This window comes from Pleurodeles waltl, chromosome 7, assembly GCF_031143425.1.
Source record: "Pleurodeles waltl isolate 20211129_DDA chromosome 7, aPleWal1.hap1.20221129, whole genome shotgun sequence".
Lineage (NCBI taxonomy): Eukaryota > Metazoa > Chordata > Amphibia > Caudata > Salamandridae > Pleurodeles > Pleurodeles waltl.
The window spans coordinates 1,377,864,449-1,377,891,555 of NC_090446.1; positions in this window are offsets into that span (position 1 = coordinate 1,377,864,449).

A 27,107-nucleotide genomic window follows, 5' to 3' on the forward strand; every position below is an offset into this window, starting at 1 on the left:
CAGCAATGTTGGGCAAGGGATGACAATCCACCCAAATTTGCGCATTCAGATCGCGCAAATCCACACACATGCAAATGGATCCATTGGCTTTACGGGCAATCACTATGGGAGCCACCCAATCAGATGCGTCCACCTTCTCAATTATGTGTTGTTCACACAATCTGGTCAACTCTCTTTTCAACTTCGCTCTCAGTGCTAAAGGTACTCTACGTACCCTGTGAACCTTGGGAACAGCATTATCCTTCAACTTAATCTTGTGCGCAAAGTTTTTAAACATACCAATACCATCCTTGAAAAACATCTGGAAAAGCATGAAGCCAGATAGATCCTACAGACAACACACGGTTATAATTTTTGCTTAAGATTACCTGATCGGGGTTATTGGGGTCCAATAAAATACCTACATTCTTTTGATCCTCCCAACCCAACAAACAGGCATCATCTTTAGCTACATACACCACTCCTTTAGCTAAATTACCTTGGAAACTCAATTCAACCTCATACTCCCCCAATACTTCCACTGGTTTTCCACCATATCCCACTGGCCTAATATGAGACGTCTGAAGCTCAATATGGTCAAAATGTTCCCTCCATACTTTCTCACTCACAAGTGTGTAGGGTGAACCTGAATCAGCCACCACAACTATTTAATATCCATTGATTGACAACTTACAGGTAGGCCTCGTGAATTTATTAAAAAATACACTGTTGCGGCTACCATTGTCAATTTTAGAACCACAGGAAATAGAAAGAATTTCAACCTCCTCACTGGTAGATGGATCTAAACCACCCACATTGTCACTATGTAACTTAAAAATCTTATCCCTTGATCCAGACCGCATAGTATTAACGGCCCTACACACCCTTGCAAAATGCCCAATCTTAGAACACTTGGCACACCTCTTTCCTACGGCCGGGCAACTACTTACATTGCCTAAATGGGAGGAACTACCACACCTAAAGCATTCAATTTTCTTAGAGTTCTCCTTCTTAACTGATGTTTCAGCTTTGACATTCACGTGAGATTTGTTAGATTTCTGTTTGATCATTGCTACTTTCTGAAAAGAATCCTTCTCACTGGCTGTGTTAATCTGTTGCATGAACATAGTAGTACTCTCAATTCTAGTTGCTATCTCTACCGCCTTTTCTAACGTTAAATTTGGAGTAGACAAGAGAGTTTCCTGTACCTTTTTGTTATTAGTTTTCTCAACGAGTTGGTCCCTTATCATTTCATCCTCACACGCCTTATAATCACATGAAACAGCTAACATTCTTAAAGCCCCCACAAAACTTGCTACTGGTTCCCCAGGAACCTGTACTCTCTTGTCAAATTTGTGCCTTTCCATAATAACATTTTACATGCCTTAAATCTAGCATCCAGTGACTTAATAGCAGAAGCATATTCATCAATACCTCCATCCCCTTCACCCACAGACCCACAGACAAAGGAACACACACTTGGGGAATGTGTTTTAAAATTTTGCGACCTTCCGGACCTAAACAATGACGTAAAACAGCAAACTTTTTTTTGTGAGTAAAAGAGTCACCATCGAGAGCATCAAGATAAGCTTCAAAACCTTCCTTCCACAAAAAAATAAAAGGGAAAAAAGGGCTGCAGAAGAAGGCTTGTGTTTTTTTTCCCTGAAAATGGCACAAACAAAGGGTTTGCGGTGCAAAAATCACCAGCTTCCAGGAACAGGCAGACTTGAATCAGAAAACCCAATTTTTCAACACAATTTTGGCATTTTACTGGGACTGCCCCATTTTTACTATTTTTTGTGCTTTCAGCCTCCTTCCAGTTAGTGACAGAAATGGGTGTGAAACCAATACTGGATCCCAGACAGCTAAACATTTCTGAAAAGTAGAAAAAATTCTAAATTCAGCAAGGGGTAATTTCTGTAGATCCTACAAGGTTTTTCTACAGAAAATAACAGCTGAAATAAAAATATATTTAAATTGAGGTGAAAAAAACCGCCATTTTCTCAAAGTTTTACTCTAACTTTTTCCTGCAATGTCAGATTTTTGAAAGCAATACACCATTACGTCTGCTGGACTCTTCTGGTTGCGGAGATATATAGGGCTTGTATGTTCATCAAGAACCCTAGGTACCCAGAGCCAATAAATGAGCTGCACCTTGCAATGGGTTTTCATTCTATACCAGGTATACAGCAATTCATTTGCTGAAATGTAAAGAGTGAAAAATAGGTATCAAGAAAACCTTTGTATTTCCGAAATGGGCACAAGATAAGGTGTTGAGAAGCAGTGGTTATTTGCACATCTCTGAACTCCAGAGTCCCCATACTAGCATGTTAATTATAGGGCATTTCTCAAATAGATGTCTTTTTTACACACTTACATTTGGAAGGAAAACATTTAGAGAAAGACTAGGAGCAATAACACTTGTTTTGCTATTCTGTGTTCCTCCAAGTCTCCTGATAAAAATGGTATCTCACTTGTGTGGGTAGGCCTAATGCTCGCAACAGGAGACACAACATGGACATCACATTTTTACATTGAAATCTGATGTGTTTTTTGCAAGGTGCCTAGCTGTAGATTTTGGCCTTTGGCTCAGCCGGCACCTAGGGAAACCTACCAAACCTGCACATTTTGAAAAACTAGACACCTGGGGGAATCCAGGATGGGGTGACTTGTGGGGCTCTGACGAGGTTCTGTTACCCAGAATCCTTTGCAAACCTCAAATTGTGGCTAAAAAACACTTTTTCCTCAAATTTCTGTGACACAAAATTCTGGAATCTAAGAGAAGCCACAAATTTCCTTTTAACCAGCGTTCCCCCAAGTCTCCCGATAAAAATGGTACCTCGCTTATGTGGGTAGGCCTAGCGCCCGCGACAGGAAATGAACCAAAACACAACATGGACACATCACATTATCCCAAAGAAAACAGAGCTGTTTTTTGGAAAATGCCTAGCTGTGGATTTTGCCTCTAGCCCAGCCGGCACCTAAGGAAACCTTCCAAACCTGTGCATTTTTTAAAACTAGACACCTATGGGAATCCAAAATGGGGTGACTTGTATGGCTCTGACGAGGTTCTGTAACCCAGAATCCTTTGCAATCCTCAGAATGTGGCTAAAAACACTTTTTCCTCACATTTGGGTGACACAAAGTATGGAATCTGAGAGGAGCCACAAATGTTATTCCAACCAGTGCTCCCCCAAGTTGCTCGATAAAAATGGTACCACACTTGTGTGGGTATGCCTAGTGCCCGCAAAAGGAAATGCCCCAAAATACTATCTGGAAACATCAAAATTATTAAATACAAAACTACCTGTTTTTGCGGGGGGCACCTGCATTTTTGGTCCTGGGCTCAGCAGCCATCTAGGGAAACCTACCAAAACCAGACATTTCTGAAAATAGACACCCGAGGGAGTCCAGGGAGGTGTGACTTGCGTGGATCCCCAAATGTTTTCTTACCCAGAGTCCTCAGCAAATCCCAAATTTAGCTAAAAAAAATCAACATTTTCCAATATTTCTGTGATTTCTAGCAAAGTTGGAGGTTTGCAGGGCATTGTGGGTAAGAAAATGGTGTGGGGTGCATGTAAAGCACACCACCCTGGAATCACTTAGATGTTTAGTTTTCAGATGTGTCTAGGTCTTTTGGATTTTTCTGCACGGCAGCATCCCAAAGTCCAAAAAGTGCAGCCCTCACCATTCCAAGTGGGACGATTTTGACAGTTAGCTAAGCTCTCATGGCCCAAATGAAAAACCAAAACCCAAAATAATCAAATGTCCTCTTGCTTGCATGGGATAAGATGTTTTAGTGTGCGGGGAGAGCTGAAAGACTGTTACCCCCTTCAGTTGGGGTGGGGGCATAACCAGGTCCATACTGGTTGGTAGTCACCACCCCACTATTTTATATATTTTTTTAATTCTCTGGCATCTAGTATGCTCTCTGCCCCCCCCGGGAGTGGATCCGGGGTAATTGCCCCATCTGCCCACTGGTGGGCAGAACAACTTTAGCCCCATTTATTTGGGGTGGGGGTATAGCAATACCCCCCTCCCTCTTATTTTGGAAAAAAAATCTTCTCTGTTCTCTGGTGGGCTTTCCAAAAAACAGGCCGATCTGCCTCATATGGCCAACAGTAATGTACCCCCATGCGGAGTGACCCTTGCCCAAGGGGCTGCCCCCCCCCAAACAAAACACACACACCAATCCCTGGTGCCTAAGTGGTTTCTGCCCCCCCGAGGGGAGCAGAAATGGCCTAAAATAAATTTGACCCCCCATGGGAACGACCCTTGCCTAAGGGGTCGCTCCCCTTGCATGAAACTGGTGCAAAAAGTGCCTAGTGGTTTCTGCCCCCCTTGGGGACAGACCGGCCTCATAAAAATAGGGCAGATAGGTCTAATAAAAATAGGCCTATCTTCCCCCAGCGGGGCCAGAAATGGCCTAAAGACAATTTGCCCCCGCAGGGGAGCGACCCTTGCCTAGGGTGTCGCTCTCCACATATAAAAATATTAAGTAAACCAAAAAAAAAAAAAATAAACAAAAAATAAATCCCTGGTGTCTAGGGTTTTGCCGAATTACAAAATTACAATTGGCAAGAATTGACCTACAACAAATTTGCCAGCCCAGTCGCTCCCCTCACGTGAAACTGACAACAACAAAAAATCCCTGGTGTCTAGTGGTTTCTGCCCCCCTTGGAGCAGATCGGCCTAATAAAAAAGGGGTCGCTCCCAATATATATATATATATATATATATATATATATATATATATATATATATATATATATATATATATATATAAAACAAAAAGAAAACAAAAAAAATATATATCCCTGGTGTCTAGGGGTTTCTGCCCCCCCTGGGGGCAGATCGGCCTAATTATAATAGGCCAATCTGCCCCCGGGGGGCAGGAAAGGCCTAAAAATATTTTGCTCCCCTGGGGAGCAGCCCTTGCCCAAGGGGCCGCTCCCCTTATGTATAAACAGAAATTTTAAAAAAAAACTCCCTGGTGTCTAGTGGTTTCTTCCCCCCTTGGGGGCAGTTTGGCCTAGTATAAATAGGTCGATCTGTCCCCAAGGCAGGGGGGGCAGAAATGGCCTAAATACAAGTTGTCCCCCAGGGTAGCGGCCTTGCCTAAGGGGTCGCTCCCAATATATATATATATATATATATAAATTTTAAAAAATTAAACAAAAAATATATATATATATATATCCCTGGTGTCTAGGGTTTCTGCCCCCCCGGGGGCAGCTTGAACTAATTATAATAGGCCAATCTGCCCCCGGGGGGCAGGAAAGGCCTACAAATATTTTGCCCCCCTGGGGAGCGGCCCTTGCCCAAGGGGCCGCTCCCCTTATGTATAAACATAAATAAAATAAAAAAACTCCCTGGAGTCTAGTGGCTTCTGCCCCCCTTGGGGGCAGATTGGTCTAGTATAAATAGGCCGATCTGCCCTCAAGGGGGGCAGAAATGGCCTAAAAGTAAATTTGTCCCCTGGGGAGCAACCCTTGCCTAAGGGGGTCGCACCCACATACATAACACAAAATTTGTTTTTTTATCCCTGGTGTCTAGCGGTTTGTGCCCCTCCCCTGGGGGCAGATCGGCCTAATTATAATAGGCCGATCTGCCCCCCCAGGGGGGGCAGAAGCAAAAATGCTGAGAGAGACAAGAAAGGAGGGGACAAGAAAGGAGAGGAAAGGCCTTTCCTCTCCTTTCATGCCTCTCTCGCCCCCTCCACGTGATCGGAGGAGAAATGGTTTTGCATTTCTCCTCCGATCCACGCTGGAAGCTCATGGGGGCAGCCTCTGATGGGGTCGCGCGCCAATGTCATCAGACGCCACGGGGTGGTTGGAAGGGGAAGCAATTCTCCTTCCATCCCTGCCCGGGGGAGGGGGGTGCCAGGCCCCCAGGGGGGAGTGATAGCGCTTCCCCCGTGGGCTCCTGTCTGGAAGTAACGCTTACGTCCTGGGAACATGAGCGGTGCTGCCCAGGACGTAACTGTTACGTCCAAGGCACCCGAGGGGTTAATATGGTTATTGAGTCTATAAACATTTAGGTTTGTTACTTGTCATCGATGAGGTAAAGAGCAGGCTAAAGTAGATTTCTTGTCAAGATGCACCCAAGATGAATTTCATCCAGAAAGTAAGAAAGTCAGGGATATGACATTTCAGGGAGGAAAAGAGAAGCAAAGGAAGAATTTACCCGGACAAGACGCCGGCGATCCTGCTTTGTTGTATTTCGAGGTCAGATGCATCCTAGACACATAATAAGGACACAAACAACTAGGAGTAAATGCTGCAACAGGAGGAAAGAGGGCAGAGACGAGAACGCAGAGTCAGGAATGCTAAACAAGCATTTGCAATCCCATGGGTCTCACGTTTGCTCAAGTTAGAGCTATTAGCGTTGTTAATTCCTAATTGGACTTTCCTTGCCACATAAATTCAAAATAAAACGAAAACAGTTGACAGAAGTGAGCCAATTCAAAGCGCCACTGCTACCGTGAGCACGAGAGTTATTGGCTCCCTGCGTGAATGTCTAGAAAGCATCGCGACTGGCATGAAAGGCAAACCGAAACTGGAGGAGGGGCCATCACACGCTATAACAGGAATAAGAGTGACATAGTGTGAAGGCAAACAGTAATGTTCACTTAGTTAAACCGCCTGGGGAGGGAACTCAGCACACAAAGGAGGGACATATTACGGTATCTACCAATACAAATGAAGCATTTAAAACAAGTACAACAAAGAATGAAGAGCAAGAGTAGGCGTGGGCGTGGTTAAAAGCCCAAAGAGAGAATACATCAGGCTAGAGCGCTTGCGTTCTCGACTCTAAACAGGACTCATTTTGGCAGGTGAGTGGCAGGGCTTTTAAGGAGGAAGCCATGAACAACCCAGGGGAGGAGGAGAGAGAGACACGCGGAAAGGAGCATGGGGCAGAGAGGAAAAGTGGGAGAGGACGATGAATGCTACAGAGGGGGACTCCAGAGAAGCCACAGTTCAGAAATTGCCTGAGGTAGAGGGAAAAACTGGAGGCGAGCAGGAGGAAGATGCCTGGTTGGAAGAGTGGTGGATGCCACCAACTATTACCATTTGACCTGCCACAGCCCAGGAGAGTTGTGGCTTATTTGGATAAGACCCACAGCGCCAAAACGGGAAATTCGCCCTGCTTGGAAGATTATTACCCCTTCAACTATTTTTCATCTCATGGGATGACCACTTTATTCACAATACATTTAATGTGGTGCAACTAAGTCTTTGAGGATAAAGGACTATGGTAGAAAGAATTTCTCACGCCACCAATATAGTACAGAGACTGACATGTAAGACCAGACATGAAAGGGGCATTCTTCCCTCATAGGAAAGATACTTTTCATATATTCCCCTGGTCATTATGATGCCATTGGCAAGTCGTATGTAAGAGTATTGGGGGTGGGGACAAGTAAAGTGGTGCTGTAGCAGGGAAAGCTGACCAAAATAGAGAAGACAAAGCAACTTGTATAGGACAAATATACTCATCTGGGTGATTTCCAGTTTTTTGAGGGAACGTCAGTGTCCGGACCCAGAAGAACTAAAGGGGGGGGAGAGAAGAAGACAACAGTAAAACCATACCACAGCCACACAACCAATGAGAACTGGTCTATAAACTTAGTTTAGTTTCGTCTGAAAGACCTATTTTTTGTTTGCCTTTTAACCCTATGTGGTTCTACAGTAAAAGCAATTCTGAGGAAATGGTGTGTATTATATGATGTGGCTATGGGACCTTATCATGTAATACACTACCAATCCTTCTTAGGATGAGTCAGGCTTCGTTTGTCAAACCTTAGCTCAGCTCTGGGTAGCTGTGGCTTCAAACAGTTAGGCTTCAACAAAGGAATAAGTGTAAAGCATTAAAAACTTTTTCAACAAAAAATTAAATCAAGGATGAATGTTCGAAGGGACAATCAAGGTCCAAAGAAACAGTTACCTTCACAAGAAAAGCAGTGTCCAGTCCAGTTTGCGCATTAATGACCCCTTGTCATTGACTTCTATGGAGTGGTCCTGATGCAAGAGATACAGGATACTGAAAATGCTAACGGATGCAGAAGAAGCTGTACAGTCGAGGGGGGTCTTCCTGGGACAACTCCTTGATCCACATAGGGCAACTTTGCCCACAGGGATCAATGTCACTCGAAGTCCTCTTTGGTTCAGCAAAAGTCCAGTCACCACTAGACTACTGGTCACTGGGTACAACAAAACCAGAGGCTCCCTTCTGTATGTGATACCTGTTCTTTTGGACAACCAAAAGGCACTCCAGTGACTCTCCCGAGTCCAGCAGACTTGAGTGTCACTTTTGGGCATTGGGTCTCAGGCTCCCAGGCTGCGATTCAATGAGAGCTGGGCTACCAACTCACCCACGTACGCTTCCTCAGCTTTTGTGGCCATGTGCTGAGAACAGGAAGTTAGCCAACTAACTTTTGGAGTTCTGGCTGGGCTACAGGGACAACTTCTCCACATGTAGGACACCACATAGTCCTAGCTTCGGTAGCCCAAGGAGCATCAGGTGCATTTCAACTTTGGTGTAGCCTCTCCTGTGCCAGGCCCAGTATCAGGAGGACAGTCCTTCTTTGGTAGTCTTCTCTGGAACAAGCAACATCTGCGTTCTGGGCACCAAGGGGTTCCTCTTTTATGCCCAGAAAGTGCCCTTTGGGAAGATTGTGTCACTAGCCAATAGGCTAGCTCTATTCCTCCTGCTTGATGGCAAGTTCATGTGATGTGTGGCATCTAGTAATCTCAGAGTGCTTTATTCTGCCCAAGATGGCTAAACCCCTCTCTCGCTGTGTGCAGCTTGGTAGCCCACCCTAGAGATGTGGCTTCCCCTGGGCTGCGCACTCATGGGAAAAAGGGTTTCACCACTGTTTTCCCCTCACTGTCTTTGATGCCTGTCTATCTACCTAGACAAAGGCCCAGACCCTCTCATGTGTGCCTGCCATTTGCCCATATTTTAGGCTCACACCCTGTGTGGCTTTTTCTGCCACAAGGAGATAACATCTCCTCCTTCAGCAAATCCTTTGCCAGCTTTCCTGGGAGTCATTTAAACTTCGCTGCAGCAGATCGGAAGACTGTCTTGAGGACAGACCCTTCTGTGCGATCGCAAATGGTACAGAAAAGCTTGGTTCACAAAGTGACAACTTACTAAATTTGCACTTAGCCCACCAGTGATATTAAATTCAATTTAACTATTAAATCAGATTTAATACACTGATTTATTTGATACCTTGAAGCGCCAGCTTTAGTAGGCCCAGTCAGAAGTTAACAGGGTTGGGATGTCAGCCTGTAAATCTGCACTTGCCAATGGGGCTCCTAGCCTTTCAACAGTAAAAGCAATGATGGTGGTTTTCACTGTTAGGACATTAACAGCATGAAAGTACAGGTCCAACCTTTTAATATAATGCACCCTGCATGTAGGGGTCTGTAGGCCTGCCTTATGAGTGACTTACAAATATTAAAAAGAAAGGCTTGAGCTTTGCCATTGCTTAAAATGGCAAAGTCGAATTAGCAGTTTAAAACTGCTCAGCCAGCCACCAATGGCAGATTGAGAGTTGTGCATTTGTCTTGTCACACTCATGGTGGAAGAACTAGTGCTCAAGTCCACGAGAGACACTTAAAGTTACAAACCCTAGGTACCCCGGGTATCATGTAGTAGGGAATTACAAGGACGCCAAGTTACTTCTATTGTGAGTAACCCCAAAAAACACGTACCTTTTTAAGGGTCAGAGTACATGCATGATTAGCAGGTCTCAGGCAATTTCCCAGTTATTAAACCAGTGCAGTGGCGGCTGGTAGAATTTTAAAGTGATGGGACGTAGGAGCAATGAATTCATTATTTTGCATGAGCGAGCAAACCCAACATTTATCAGGAGGTTCGGTGGGGGTCCTACCCCCAGGAATTTTTTTTAAAATTGGTGTAGTTTGGAGCAGTTTTGATGCTCTTTTCCTCTCCACATCTTGTGAATGTACTTCCTCGGATCTGCTTCATTTCTCCATGCCCAGACACACTGTGCACTACCTAACCTGTAGGCACTGCATTTTCATTTACTTTTGCCTTGTCAAAATTCTGACTGTATACCTCGTTCACTTATATTTGCACAGAATCACCACTGTAACATGTGACCGTTGCTCTGTGTGCTCTGCAGAGGGGCCAAGAAGGTAAGAGGAAGGCCTTTGCTCCAGATGGATATATACACCCCTGCACCCCTTTTAAATGAAAAATGGAAAATGTACAGTTATGTCATGAAAAGTCAGTTTGTTAATACAATCACTGCAGATGTCTATGTATGTTACTAGTCACACAAATGAACCCATTGGTGCAGTGGGAAATAGCGAAATGTGTATTTATCAAGATACAACGTCCCAGCCTGCCAACATAAGTACTGTAAATATGCAAGTTATTTTAATATTATATAACAGTATAAAATAGGCTACCACATAAAGCTTCAGTGTTTAAAATTAAACAAATGTTTTCAAGCTGAATGTTACAATCAGAAAGTACCAACACTAGCGTAAAAAGTTTCTTTTAGAGGGGTGAACACCATACCTCAGCTGGTAAAACTCTTAGAGTGCCTCTAAAAAAAAAATAACTCTGACTTCATGAAGACTTAAATGACTCTATCAATTTAAGCCATATACTGGCCTCTATGAAGCCCTTAGGTGTGTTGATTATTGCTAACAAGCCTTTGGAAATAGCTTTACAGATGTTGCGGAGCGCAGAATAAACACCTTTTTTATGGCTGTTGTATCTTGATGCTTTCCCACTAAAGGAACATTAATTTAAAGGTAATTAAATTAAGAGATTGCTGCACAGTAAAAGCATCTTGGCTCTGGTTTATTCCGAGGAGAACTGGGTTACTTCAGTGAGAGGCAGAGGCTAGGAAAGAGCTCTCGGTGGCGAGCTGCGGCTCCGAGTTAGCACAGAATGTGGTGAGGAAGGAGGCCCCAAGACAGCCTAAGGGCAAGAGGTTACGCAGATTCGCGGGGACACCAGATATTAAACTATACCGGCCCAAGTCTCAAAGAAACACCAACGACTCACCATTTTGTTCCTCTTTGTGCTTTGTAGAGTTAAACAGTAGGGCATATGACCCGTCTGTCAAATTGAGTGCTACTGCTATGAGGGTGATGCAGACTTACTCAACAAACATGGCAGCCAGAGCTACACAATTTCCAGCTGTCCATTTGCTCTGCCTTGGGAGAGTGAAGCACCTCTCACCTTCACCGTTCCCAATGGCCGGAAAATCAGCTGCTTGTTGTAAACCTGCACACGTTCCTGTAAAACAGGTGACACTTTGGTTTTCTTTTTTAGGTCGAGCATAGCAGGGAGCAAACGCTGCTTTTTCCAACGTGTTGGTATGTATCTGGGCTTTTAACAACGCCCACCTCAGACCCATCACTACCACTCGCTCGTGGGCTTGACCTTCAAACATCATTTAATGTCACTGGTAAATGGTTTACGTTTGTCCCTCCTTGGGGAGGTTTTGTTACTGCCTTGGCCATCGCCCCTATTAAATGTCTAATTGTACTTTTGCTGATATGTTTGACTGCGAGCGAACCTCTTTTTCCTTTTGTGGGTCTCTTCATGCTGAGGCTCATGCCGGCTGTGGCACTGTGAATCAACTCCCTTATGTGAAACTGTTTTACTTTTAATTTTCAGTTTATGTGGCAAGAAAAGTCCGGTTAGGAGTTAACAACGCTGCTCTAACTCGAGCAAATGCGAAACCCGTTGCATTGCAAATGCTTGTTTTATATTCTCTGTGTGCTCTAAACAGATACAGGAGGTGCAGAAGCACGGGCAGTGTATTCTGTTCAGAGCATGCAGCATGTGACCTGGCTTTACAAAGCCATGATTTGAGACTCATGACTTTGTGATGTCAGGCCCTCTTCCAAAGGCTGACTGAAACACCTCTCTTTTCCCAACTAGTTATCCTTTGACGACTTGAGAAAGGGAGGGGTGGTGAGAGGCAACTTGGAATTGACATGCACCCCCGGGAAGTACAGGGCTGATACTGTACACACCGGTGCAGGTGACAAAATATGACGCTGCATCGCACCATTACTGGGCGGTCCCCAGGGACCCCAAGTATTGAAGGCTTGTCAGCCCGTAGGCTGCTGAAATTTCACACCTATAACTGGCACATGCACACTAGCACATGTGCCCAACAAAAACTGCCTGACATCCGTTTCGAGGAGCGTCACTCGCGGCATGCAGTGCAATCTGGATGGTAATTGATTTTTGCAGTTACCATCTATAGGGCTTGTAAACCTCGGGGTGCAGCCCCTCCGCCCATCACCCGGAACCGCCACTGCACCAGTACCTAGTAATCAAAATGGGGCAAAATGTGGGGGTGAACCTGCAAAAAGCCTGTTTCCTCACAGAATCATAGAAGGAAACAGGTCATTAGCTGTTTAGCCTGCACAAGTAATGGGTCAACAATCACTACTTCACTGGGAACTAAACATCCTATTGTAGCTCTTATGGTAGCAAAGCAGAGCAGTCCATGGCCTACTCAGATGAGGTGGAGTGGGCTAGTAATTAACATTCACTGGCACGCAGTTTATAACATTCAATAGATGATTGTCCAGCCTGAATTTTTCCTTTACAAAAGGAAAAGTACATTTATTACATCCACACTACTTAACACTACATAGTAATTTACAAATATACATAAAGCTGGTGGAAATACCTTTACAATATTAACTTTGATCCCTAAAGGGGCATGCCCCCAAAAATCACAGTACCTCTCTATGTACAATATATCATATAACCATATAGGAGGGTGTCACTTTAATTGATGTCAGTTTTACCACTCCCAAGGACCAGAATCGTGTCATAACACTTCAGTCTCGGCCCAGCGCTAAGGGCCAACAGCTATAGATTTGAGTAACTTGTGTCAGTTGATCTGCCTGGATTGCTAAGCAGGAGCTAAAAGGGCCCCAGATATCCTTGGGACGGGATCTGGCTGACACTGCTGCCTAGTACTCTTCTAGTCTCTTCTGACAGCAGAACCCATCTTTTAGCCAGTTTTTAGCCCTGCGTTGACATTAACTTATCTTTTTGACATATCCCAGCAGTGCCATAAACAGTGCCCTGGGACAGGGCTATTGGTTGTAGTGTCTATGTAGTTGAAAACTGCAAACCAAAATACAGCTATCCTGATGCTCCTCCAAGTGAAATGCATAAAGTCAGCGTGTATGGGTGGAGCCACATCACAGCAAGCCCAGCTTATATAGGCCAGTGTGCATATGGTAAATGTGATGAAGGAATCTGACATGAATGAGTCTCACTCTGTAGTTGGCCGAGAGTTGTGCCCATCTAGGAGCATCTTTCCTCCATCATGTCTCCGAGGTCTATCCGCCATGTGCCAGCACCTTGGGTATAACCACAGGGGCTTGTATCTTCCTCTTGTTTTTAGATAAACTTAGGCCATGAATATTTAGCCATAGAACTGACCAACAAAGGTCATTGCACTCCCAAACTATACAACAGGAGTTTCATCCTTGTGAGTGCTTAACTTTAGCTAAGAAATCCAGAGGGGGGTGTGGGGGAGGGGGTCATTTTTTTTTTTGACACTGTCAACTTAGGGTCAGTAATTTTTTTATTTTTCTTGCTGGGAGGTCTTTCTACTACACTCCTGCATCCCCCCCACACTCTTTTTTTTTATAGTTGATAGTGTTTCTGCCGCCATGGGGCCACCACAGAAATGGAAATCTTGGACATGGTCGAGCCCTGCAGGGCATTATGGGGCACTCGCTCACGGACAATGTATAACTAATTAGAGGCTCAAGCTGCAATGTTTGTTTTGATGCCTCGTCTTCTTTTTTTTTTTTTTTTTTGTGGGGTTCTTGGAACCATAAAGACACCCTGCATGGTCTCCATTATTGGAGGCTCCTTTTTTTTGGAGGCAGCTCTACAACCAGTTAGCATCCTCCTTTGCTGCAGCGGGTGCCTTGATGGTGGGTGCCTACTCCCCCCAGACACGGGGGATATAATCCAAAAGCGAAAAATCTGGGTGGACTAAATGGGCAGACCCCATTTCATTACATATAGCAAACCACAAACCCTCCAAAGCATTATTTCTGCCTATTCCTCCATATTCTGAGCAGTAGGTGCATGTCAGAGTGCACCAGAGGAAACCATTGCAGCCTGTGTGACAGGACCCTACCTGGTATTGCAAACCACCAATTCAGAGGTCAAATGCCATGGTCTTCAGTCATGGATGCACAAATTCAACTGCGAAAAGTTGTGCTTATCTCAGGGTGCACTTACTAGAAACTTCACCCCTCAAAACGAAGAGGATTTGCCACAATGTGCCATAGAGTTTTTGCCATAACAAATGCAAAAGTATTTGCCACTACAAAATTAAATCACTGTGCTGCCTTGCCTATACCACTGACGACCCAAAATGTTTTTGCATAAAGTAGGGTCTACATCAGGTTGGGTAGCATGGCTATTCTTTGCCATGGAAGGAATGGCTCTCCTGATACTTTGATGCTACCCTGAACTGCACCTTCTCTCCCAGCCTGGCCCTCAGCCAGAGAGAATTGCAGTTGCAAGTGTTATGGGCAGCTGAAAGTGGCACTGCAATAGTAACTAGCCCTCAGGAGGCTGGGGATCTTGCATTAAGAATTGTTGCCTTTGCCCAGAATCCTAATTGACCTTTATCTAGGAATAGAAGATTATTACAGACTTGCTACTGTGTATATGTCCTACTAATAATGCTGCTGTGAACCATACTATCACTGGCTTACATGCTAATTTCAGCTACTCTAGCAGTATTAATGATGTGAGTAGGTTTAAAGAGGATATAAAGGATATACTAAACGCTGCAGTCTTAGTACAGTGCATTGAACTCCAAAATACTTCTTGTTGGGATCCAGAGTGGTAGAAAATTGAAGGTGCCTTGGTCACATGATGTGAGAGCATTAAGAATCCACCTGGGAGCATCAAAGGAAAACCATTATTACCCTGTGTCAGAGAAGCACCCTTCTTTGACTTCATACCCGTTTCCAAGCCCCACACAATTGTTTTTCTCTGCAACAAAAACAGCCATACAGGTGGTGGCCTACATTGATATTGAAAGGTCCATTTTGCATTGTGCCTATCCTGATGATTTTACAGCCTGGGTACAAAAGAGATTTGAAGGGGCTTTGGAGGAAGTGACTGCCACCAGCCACCATTCAGTGCAAATAGGTATACTGGGTCATTTTGGAGGAGTTTTTGGCAGTGAAAGTGAATAGATGCCAGGGAAGTGAATACAGGCTGGCCAAGGAAGAATTCAGTGAGGGAAGGTAGAACTGAGTTAATACACTATGGCAAGTCGAATCTACAGTTTCTACTTTTGTTACAAGACAATGATCAACTGCACTTACAGTTCACCTCACAAGATGCACGCACCATTGTATTGAGCATTAGAAGAACAGCAAAAAGAACAACATGCTAAGGAAACTCTTCTTTGTCCTTTAGTACTGCTTTCACTCTCTTGCAAAGAACACACTCTGAATTTGCTTGTGGTAATGTGTCTTATGACTTGGTAAAAAGTGTCCATTCTGCTGTACTGAAAATGTTTCTTGGGCTTCAGGTAGGCACATAGTTTGATTCTACTCTCACACACCCTCTCATCATCAATGGCCTTCCTGGAAACTGGAAACAGACGTGAAAGTACAGATGGGCATGAGAAATGTTCAACGAAGTCTGCAGACTACAGTGCCCACGAGGCAGCCTCACTTTGCAAATGGTACCCACATAATCACCTCTACCTGTGCCATACCATTCTCATCAATCTACTGTTCTTTGAGAACACAGATTTTGGAGTCGTGAAGTTGCAGGTGGAACACACTTCCTAGTTCTGGAAGCAAACCACAACTTCTATATGGACATTTGGAAATGATACATTTTATGGAAATGAATCTGATCTCAGCTTGGGGAGTGTGAAGTTCTGGAGGAATTCTTCTTGCAGCCCAGATCACTTATATACCCTGACACTCTTTTCTTTTATAGTTCCCAAGTAAATGTTGCGCCCTCTTGGTAAATTCCCATAAATCCCACCCTGCATAATGTCAATGAAATAAAGAACACAGAGACCAAAGTTAGGAAAGAGGTAGGAAATGTTAGGACTAAACTAGGAGCCGCCATAACAACTACAATCCTTATCTAGCAGTCCATGAATCACTCATTGAAGATAACTAAGGGATACTTGTGAGAACAATATGAGATGGCACAACAGATGGTCCTTAACACAATTCAGAATGACAGGTGGTGGGATTCCCTCTTCTACTTCTGACGGTGTTGCCCTAAAATTATGTTTCATAATGGTCTGCACTGTCCCTGTGCTTTAGAAGTAATGTGGTATTTGTGCTAGATGACAAAGTGCTCAAAAGGAGTACTTAGTGGTTTGTAAAAGAAAGAGTAAGCAAGAAGTGGGGGAAATACAGGGGTGAAAAAGAGGTAGAAAGACAATCAAAGGTGTTTTTAATTGAGCTTGAGGAAGCACAAAAAGGGGATTGTGGAAGATAAGAAACACAACGGTGCCCATGATATTCAAAATGTGTATATGCAGATCTAACCATGTGTCCTGTAACCTCCTGACACCTAACCTTCTCACTTAACACTGAACCTACAGTTCACCTTTTTTCTTCTGCTGGCCCTGGAAAACCAGTCCTTTCTTGCTATGAGAACTGTCAAGCCCCGAGAAGCTGTAGATGCAGGAAGCCTGCTTTAGTCAACAGGATTGTGATTTCCTACTGACCCATGTACTGGACATATTGTTTGGGGTCAAGGACGAACTTCCGTGTTTATTTTGTCCGCTGGACAAGTAGACCCACCCCCTTCACACAGTTTTTAGTTTTCAATATCACAGTATGGATCTGTAAAAGATTTCTCTGCCACAAGGGCAAGGTTGGTATCCTTCTGTATAAGCTGTTCCAACTTGTGTATATGATTCGTAAATGAAAAGTCTTTGCTATTAGGACGAGCGCTATAAAGAAATGTGGTGCACTGAGTTCAGCCTGCATTACAGGCAGTGTAAAATGTGCAAAACTTAACAATTTATGGCTCTTTACAGTGCTACAAAAACGCTCCTTGATTCATGCCAAGATCAGTGATGTTTTGCTTTTATAATAAGATGTACACAAACAACTACAACCAGAAAGAAAACTGTTAAAATATTGTCTAATTTTAGATACCATTTCTCCGAGGCATTAATGAGTAAAATGTGCTTGACGCATGAGCAATATTAAAAATAATAATAATAATAATGGAGGCCAGTGTAAAATCATTACGGGCAACATTAAAATAAATTAAGGGCGCAATTCTTAAAGAAAGTCACACAATTGTAGCAGTGGTTATATGTCCTGCACTGTTTAATATTTACGACTTTACAGGAGTTTACAGAAGTAGCCTAGAAATTGTACTCCTGGCAAACGTTTATGAGTTTCATTTTGGCTCCAATGCCTTTTTTCCACCATGGAAAAGTTTTACTTCCCTTGTCAGGGGTAAAATGTTAAGGTTTTCCGCTGTGGAAAGATATTGGTGAGGGGTTGGTGTGTTATCTTTGGGTGTGCACAGTTGCACAGGGTAGTTGAACTCTGAATCTACTGCTTCCCACCCCAACACTCACTCTCCATCATGCAAGATCAAATTAGAGAATGGTCTTCTTAACACAGAGAAGAATTTAGGAAATATTGAAACTAGTTCAGCATATTTCAGATACATCACTCTGCAAGGGCTCGAGTATAATAGTTAGGTTGCTGACTTCAAAAAAGCCCTCAAAAAGACTGTCCATTGCCACTGAGCAAAGGTGTGAGGACTTTGAACTGACACCATTAAATATTTTGTGAAAACCTTAATCGATGCCTACCATTGCCACCTGTGCTGCTATGTACTTGCTCTCCGTTCCCAGGCACAACTCAAAGACCATCACTTACCACCAGATTTCCTATTGTGGTCACTGTGAATTCAAAATTGTTAAGCCGGTTTAAAAATGTGTTTCAAGCTGTCAAAGTAAATCGCCACAAAAACATTGTGAGCACCTTTCTGTTATTTCCAGGAGGTGCTTTGTAGATGAAACTACTGATCAGTTTTAAAAGAACTTTTGAATGGTGGGGTTAGTACATAATTGCTAAAACTACTGATTTTGTGCATGAATTAAGGTCGGCCCACAAAAGGGTGGCACTATAGAAATAGCACTGTAGGAAATCTGCCTTTTCTCCATGATCAACCCAGATTTCGTGTGTCTTGCTGGACCCTATGTTTTGTTGGCATTAGAATTCTGTGCACTTTAACCCTGTTAACCAATGATAAAGATCCTAAGTTCCCCCCTAGAATAGGCATACTTCTTATTGGTATATTTAACTTGCCGTCAAGTTCCTACTATATGATACAGAATGTACCCAAGGGCCTAGACTTTGAATGTCACTAGTAAACTGCAGCACCTATTGTGCCATCCAGTCTAATGGCAGGGCAGTTAAAACTTGGTTCCATGACAACCACTATAGCCTGTCTGTATCAGTGCAAAACATGCACCTATCTAAGTAAACCCTTTTTGGCAGATAAAAACTTACCTTTTAAGTATTAATAAGTCACCCCTATGTAGGCCTTGTAGCCCAGGTGCCAGAGTGCATGCTATTTGAAAACAGGGCATATATAAATGTAATGTTAACATGTCCTTCCAGTGGCTATCACCCAAACGTTATCTAGAAATACAGGCCTGTGCCACAAACCTGTGTAGAAATCCAGAATAGAGGTTAAAATATTTATACCATATCTTAGAAAACAACTATTTTAATAGGAATTAAAATCCAATTAAATGGTGTAGTCTGATTTGTAATAAATATTAAGGAGAAGTGATTTTTAGAACATTACAAATTCCCTGCCTAATGTTCCTGGAGGCTAATTTGAATTGGCTGTCCTGCTTATCCCAGTTAGTGATTAGCTTTGAATAGGTATGAAAAATGTGTGAAATGCCTCCCAGTAGCAAATAGTAGACAGACCTGAACGGGCAGAAATAACTCCTCTGAACTCCATAAAAATATGCAGGGTGGGGGTTGTGGGCATCCTTACTAATGCTACAGTTTTAAATTCTGCTTGACAGGTCTGCTGGATTTGAAAGGGAGAGAACAGGATGTTTATCAACCATCTAGTTTCCATCTGTACTCCAAAGCGCTTTATAATGTTAGATGTGAGAATTTACTAGGATTAACATAGTACACTACTCACACGCCTGCAGCCCTCAGAGCTCAAGTTTAGCGTGGCTAAAGACTTTTGTCATCTTGAAAATGCCCTGACAGATTGCAATATGGGCCTGTTTGAAGTAAGACAAACAGGAACTACTGAAATGGTGGGTAGGGTTTGCCAGTAGAATTTGTAGCCTATTGGCTGAGGCGTGCCCATGAGTCAATGCCACGCATTAGCAAGCGCCAGGCCTAAATGTGCCACATCCATAGACCCACTTCACAACACTTTCTGGACCTGCAGAAGATCAGAAGAAGACTGGACCTGCTGTCTGTGACATGAGAGTAACACTGAAGGACTGGACTTGCTCCCTCTTGTACCTAGGACATATAAGTGGACTCCAACGGTCAGCTGGCTAACCTCCTGTGGGGCTACAGTAAGGCAACAAGCTGCAGGAGGCCTTTTTCTGGAAGTATCCAGCTGTGCACTGGCAACTGGACTTGTACTAGACCCTGCTGTTAGCCTGTGCCTGACACCCTGTGAGTCTCTAACAATATTTAAAAAACGATTAATAGTGGAGAGCCAGGGTTAAACAATTATGGGCAAAATAAAAATAAATTAGGGGTCCAAGGGAGTCTTGAAGTGCCCCCTTAAGTATAAAAGTATACTTCTGTGGTGGAGTCTGACTTAAAAGACTAAAGGCCTAATTTATATGTTGACAGAGAGGAGAGGGAACTCAGTCGCAATGGCAATAGTGTTCCCTCCTCGCCAATGTAGTAGTCTGCCTTCCCAATTTAAATGAGGCGGAGCAAAGATTCAATCAAGGCAGAGACTACTCCCTATCCACTGTGATTAAACCCCTCCGACTGCCCTGAAGAGTCAGGCCCGTTGGAGGCAGGCCTCTAATTCCGCTCACCTGATTTAGATGGGTGGAATTAGAGATCAGCTTTCACTGACCATCAACGGCAGGAAAAACCTGGCTGTAAGGGGCAGTGAAAACTGGTAAATGCTTCCCTCACCCTGGGAGAGGACTCCCAGGGTGAGGGGACCATTCTATGTTTTATTTTCAAAAAGAAAATCCCACTTCTGGATTTTCTTTTTGAAAATAAAGAAAAGAAAACAGCTTGGTGTAAGGCTCTGTCATATTGACCCAACTGCACCAAACTGCGAAAAGCATTAACAGAAAGTGTTGTAATGGCGGTTCCTGCCAATACTTTAGAAATTACCACCAGCTTGCCAGTCATTTCTAAATTAGGCAGGTGTCATCTCCGTCAGTGCAACAGAGTAATTTACTCTGTCGCCATGGGGGAGAAATGGGTCTTCAGCCTACATTTAATTTAGGCTCTAGGTCAGAAGGTAAAATCTTTGACAAAGACGAATCTGGTCAATCTCAAATTCTGCCTAGGTCCCGTACTACTGCAACATTGACTAACATTGGCCCTTTTTTCATTTTTGGCACTATTTCTATTCAAAACTTTAAAAATTCATATCTCAGGTTCCCCTTACTGAATCTCACATTTTGGTGCCATTTTGTTTATTGAATTTTACTCAATTCTAACTCAATTTGGGATTTTTATTGTTATGCATTTTCACTACATTACTGTTTTAGTACTGGACAAATACTTTACACATTGCCCTAAGTTAAATGTCAACCTTGGCCCAAAAATGCATCTGAGTCCAGTGATGATGGTATAGCAATACTGAAGTGCCAAGGAGAGGTAAACAGAGGGTCTACGCCCTCAAGAGATCTGATGCCTAGTAATGAGAAGGGGTCACACTGATTAACAGTTTACAGATTATGAGGTAGCTTTCCAGGTGCATAGGGTCCCAGAGGAGGATGGACTGGAGTGTAGTCTTGTAGAAACACACTCCCAATACTAGAAGCGATATCATATTGGACCTAGATGGAGCTGGCAGGGTCACATATGGTGCATGAACGATACTCTGGTAGCCAAATGTAATATAACCCCAGAGAAGTATTGCCTGAAGTTCAGGGATACTCAGTAGCAGGCAGACCAGCCTTGAGTGGATGTTTTAAGTGCCCCTGACAAGGCACTGGAACTTTCAGTGAATGGCAGTAAAGAAACAAATTACAATGGGTTGTAGAATTTGTTTATGAAGGAGCACATCTTGAGTAATTGCTTTACATAGTAACACCAGCACCTGATACACTCCAAACTCACAGTAAACAGACAGATTGGCAAGGAAGCAGATCTGTAGATCAGCACCAGAGCTCCCAAAAAGGTACCCGGGAGTGTCCCCAAGAAGGGTGGTTCAAGTTCCCCTCTGCATAGGGTAGGGAAAGGCCAGCAGAAGGGGAGTTTGGTGGAAAGAATCTTATGGCCCCCCCTTCTCAGCAGGCCTGGTATTATGGCTGTCTACCAACAACGACCACGTGAAATGTAAGGAATAGGAGGTGAATGCAATCCACAGTGGGAGTACCAGGAGGTCAGGGGTTACCTCCTCTAAAAGGCTGACCTATTGGTGCTGCCTGCGCTGTCTAAGAGATAGGGGATAGGAGATTAGCATCAGGTAGACCCCTACATGACACTGCCATAGAGTGTTTCCCTTGAGGGGGACTGCACATACACCCAGGAAGTTACAGACTGCTAGACACATGTTCAGTCTTGGAGTACATACCTTGATCTGTGGAGCCAGTCCCAGGGTGTCACCCCTGAGATGGTGGAAGTAAGAGTGGAAGGAGGGTTTCTGTAACATGAAGTTGTAGAAGCCCCACTCAGAGAAACCTAAGAGACCAAAGGGGCCTCAGGAGCAGGTAGGAAACTTCTTGCCAGACCCACAGCTGGAAGTGAGGCCTACCCAATGACCCAGATTGGAGTCTCCACTTGACAGTAGACAGCCAGGGTCCTATTTGCTGACACTGACAGCTGTCAATGGCCTCTGTTAGTTGCTTATCTTATTGGCAGAGGTGGGACAAGAGCTCTGACATCACCTTGTTGGCCATGGCAGTACTATTTATCTGCTGGAATGCACCTTTGAGTAAAGCAGGGCTAGCCCTACTCCCGGTAAGCCTCATAGGAGGAGGGTGTCCTGTTCATGGTTCTATGATTAGTGTTAATGGCTAGGGAAAATGTTGACAGATGGGTGCGGATAGGTTCAGAGGGGCATAGAACAGACAAGGGTCAGTGCAGAGGTGGCAAATTGCCAATGATCTATCTGAGCAGGGAATTCATTAAGGGTCTATCCTACCTCGCAGCTGAGGATGGCCTATGTAAGAAATCTGCCTTTTCTGCGTAGTCACCCCAAAGCTTTCACCCTTTGCTGGGCCCTTTATTTTTGCCGGCTTTAGAAACCTGTGCACTAGTACTAAATTGCCTGTGCTCCTTCTTTAAACATGACTGAATTTACATACCATTAATTGATATATTTAACTTCCTTACACATTCCTAGTGTATTGTACAAAATGCACCCAAGGACCTGGAAGTTAAATGCCACTAGAGGACTGCAGCAACTATCGTGCCTTCCAATATAGTGGCAGTGCAAACATGGCCTACCACTGTAGCCTGACTGTAACAATGCAAAACATTTACTGTGACTTAAAATAAACATTTTTTTTTAAATAATAATGAGACATGACTATGCAAGCCTTGTAGCCCAGAAGACAGGGTGCATGGTATTTAAAAGTAGGACATGTAAAAATGTAATTTTAACATGTGTTTCCAGTGACTAGCACCCAAAAGCTATTGTCATTGTGACACACCTAGCTGTCCTATATAGAAATTCAGAGTATAGATGAATATATGAAAATACTAATGCTGTATCTTTGGACTTGGACCAGCTGGGAAAATAATTGAACAACTGTTTTTAAAAATTCAATTCAATGGCAAAATCAGATTTTTAATAGATATTAGGTAAAAATAATGTCTAGCACGTTACCTTTTCCTGTCTGACATTCCTGAAGGCTAATTTGCAATGACTCTCCAGCTTCTTCTAGCCATTGATTAGCCTTGAATGGATGTGAAAAAAAATTGAAATGCCTCCCAGGAGCAAAAAATAAGGTGGCCCGAATAGACAGAGATGACTCTTGCAAATGCCACAGAATTTGCAAAGTGGGGGCTGCAGACATCCTTTTTGATACTACAATGTAAAATCCTCCTTGAGTGTCAAATCCTGCTTACCTGATCTGCTGGGTTCACACATAACACTTGGTGCATACTCAAAAGGGAGAGAACAGGATGCCAAGACAATTATTGTGTAGCCACTGTCTGGTTGCTAGAAGGTCCTGGTTTTGTCCTGCAAGGGGTTTGTCTCTGAGTATGTTGTGGGCACAGTAGTATTAGATGTAGGAGGACACTATCATTACCAAGTTTAATGTTGGTTAAGGGTCCACCATCTTAAAAATGCAGTGACATAATTGCATTGTTTGCCCTCTTTGCAGTATTGCAAACAGGAGCTACTGACAAATTGGGTAGTGCTGGCCCTGAGAACTTTTACTCTATTGGTTAGGGTGTGCCTGGGGGTAATTTTTCCCCCTATAACTCATGGTAGACATGAATTTAGCAGCTCCAGGCACCCACTTCAGAACACTTTCCGGACCTGTGGAAGAGCATAAGAGGATTGGACCCGCTGTCTGTGACATAAGAGTAGCCCTGAAGGAATGAACTTGCTCCCTTTTGTGCCCAGGACAAAGAAGTGGAATCCAACGGTTAGTTGGTGGACTTGCTGAGTAGCTACAGGGAGACAGCTTGCTGCAAGAGGCCTTTTCTTTCAAGTGCCCTCTGACCAGTGGCAACTAGACAAGGACTGGCCCCTGCTGTTGGCCTCTATCTGACACCTGGTGAGTCTCTAAGTGCCTCTGCTGAGGGGCGTAGATGTGTACTCCAGTAGCGGACTGGGACTTTTTTAAATAATATTTATTTGTAATTTTCTATTTGCACAAGTAATGGTACAGCAATAAACCTTCATGGAGAATCAAAATACATGTTGCAGTTTTCTCAGTGTCAATATACAATTTCACAGTAAAATGAACAGTGTATACCCCTGCAGGGACACTGCAACTGCATTCCAATCATGTATACTCAGTCAGTTTCCCTTTATCGAAGTGTTATTCATAGGTGTTCTTTCACTCCATATAATATCTGATGGTTTAAAAAGCCTCTTTGGAGGGTTGGGTCTGGGACATGAACACCCTGATTGGGCCAGTGCTGGTGAGTATTGACTTCATCCTGTTCCCCCACACGCCTAGATACAGCGACCCTTGACCCTAGGGTAAGTCGCTTCCCCCGCCGCTGCAGCTCCACCTGCCCAGGCTCCTGCCACCTCCCAGCAAAACCAGCAAAACCGTAAGTACTTCCCCCGCCCAGCCCCTCGCCCAGCCCCTCGTTACTCACCTCTGTTTTCTGAACTTCTGTCTTCTGCTCTCTCCTTCAACTTTTCTTCGTACCTCTGCTGCCTCTCTCTGTCCATTTCCCTTCGCTTTCTGCTCCTCCCTCTGGTAGCCATCTTCCTCCGTTTTCTGCTCCTCTTCTGCAGCCCACTTGCTGCGTGTTCTGCTCTTCTCCTGTGTCCTTCTCTTCGCCCTCACCGCACTTTCCTCGTGTTCTGCTCTTCCTCTGTGTCCCGCTCCTCTTCCTCACCGCATTTTCTTCCTGCTCTGCTCTTCCTCTGTGTTCTTCTCTTCTCTTCTTTTCTTCCTCACCGCATTTTCCTCGTGCTCTGCTCTTCCTCTGTGTTCTTCTCTTCTTTTCTCTTCTTCCTCACCGCATTTTCTTCCTGCTCTGCTCTTCCTCTGTGTTCTTCTCTTCTCTTCTCTTCCTCCTCACTGCATTTTCCTCATGCTCTGCTCTTCCTCTGTGTTCTTCTCTTCTTTTCTCTTCTTCCTCACCGCATTTTCTTCCTGCTCTGCTCTTCCTCTGTGTTCTTCTCTTCTCTTTTCTTCTTCCTCACCGCATTTTCCTCGTGCTCTGCTCTTCCTCTGTGTTCTTCTCCTCCTCTGCACCCGATCCTGCGTGTTCTTTTCTTCTTCGGTGTTCTTCTGTGTCCTTCTCTTCTTCTGTGGTCTTCTCTTCTTCTGTACTCTTCTCTCCTCTTCTTCTGTGGTCTTCTCTTCTTCTGTACTCTTCTCTCCTCTTCTTCTGGGTTCTTCTCTTCTCTTCTTCTATTCCTCTCTTCTTTTCTTCTGACTCCTCTCCTCCTCTGTAATCTATCTCCTCCCTTCCCTATCTTCTTTCCCTTCCCCTCTATCTGACCCCCCGCCCTCTGCTTTCCCACCACCACCACCCGCTCGGCCCGCCCCCCCTGCTCCCAATCGTCGCCCCCCCTCCCGCCTCCCGCCCCCAGCTGACCCCTCCTCCCCCCCTCCTCCCTTTTATGGCGGCCGCTGCGCGGCCACGCCAAAGGCGCGCCAAAGGCAAACCAGTCTGCGCCCGTCCGCACCTGGACCGCGCCCAGCGCCACGACCCCTGGCCCCCAGCACTCCCAAACCCCGCAGCACCGCTACGACCCCACCTCCCTCCACGCACTCAACCCGGGACCCTCCAGAACCTGCTTCCAAGCCAACCCGAAACACACTCATGGACCCTTCGGATGCCTTACCTGCAAACACACCTTCCACTGCGACTGCACCCCGCCCGCCAGCCCACGCGCCAATAACCACCTCAAATGCATCCTCATCAACGCACGCTCCGTCCACAAGCACGCCATTGAACTATGGGACCTCCTGGACTCCACCGCACCGGACGTCGCCTTCATCACTGAGACCTGGATGAATGCCTCCTCGGCCCCCGACATCGCCGTAGCCATCTCCGACGGCTACAAGATTACCAGGAGAGATCGCACCAACCAAGTCAGAGGAGGAATCACCATCGTATTCAAGGACTCCATCAACGTCACCACTTCCACCGAAGACACCCTCCTCGCCGCCGAACACATGCACTTCCAGATCCACACCGACCCCAGGACCACCCTCAGAGGAACTCTCATCTACAGACCCCCTGGACCACGCACCCTCTTCAGCGAATCCATCGCTGACTTCATCTCCCCGCACGCCCTAGCCTCGCCGGACTACATCCTCCTCGGAGACCTCAACTTCCACCTGGAGCAGAACAACGACCCCAACACCACCACCCTGCTCGACAACCTCGCCAACCTCGGCCTCAAGCAACTGGTGAACACCCCCACCCACATCGCCGGACACACGCTCGACCCCATCTTCTCCGCCAGCAACCACGTATCCTTCAGCCACTCATCCGTAATACACTGGACCGACCATAGATGTGTCCACTTCACTTTCAGACGCAAGACTCTCCACCTCCGCACACAACCCATCCCACGCAGACATTGGAACAAAATCCCCACGGAACAGCTACTCTCCACTCTCAGCGACAACCAACCCACCTACTCCACCGACCCCAACAACGCAGCCCTCAGACTCACTCATTGGATCACCAACTGCGCGGACAACCTCGCACCCCTCAGATGCCTCCCAAGACAGACCAACACCAGGAAACCTCAATGGTTCACAGACACCCTCAAGGAATCCCAAAAAAACTGCCGTACCCTCGAGAAAGCCTGGCGCAAAGACCACACCGTAGAAAACATGTCTGCCCTCAAAAACGCCACCCGCGAACACCATCAGCTGATCCACACCACCAAAAGAACTTCCTTCACAGACAGACTGAACAAGAACACTCACAACAGCAAAGAACTCTTCAACATCGTCAAAGAGCTCTCCAATCCTAACGCCAACTCCAACTCCATCACGCCCTCACAAGATCTCTGCAACTCCCTCGCTACCTTCTTCCATCGAAAGATCACAGACCTACATGACAGCTTCGGTCACCAGACCCAGCCAACCACCACAGAATCTACAACCCCAGCCATCACCCTCAACGCCTGGACTCACATCAGCGCGGAGGAGACCAAAGCTACCATGAACACCATCCACTCTGGTGCCCCCTCGATCCCCTGCCCCCACTTCATCT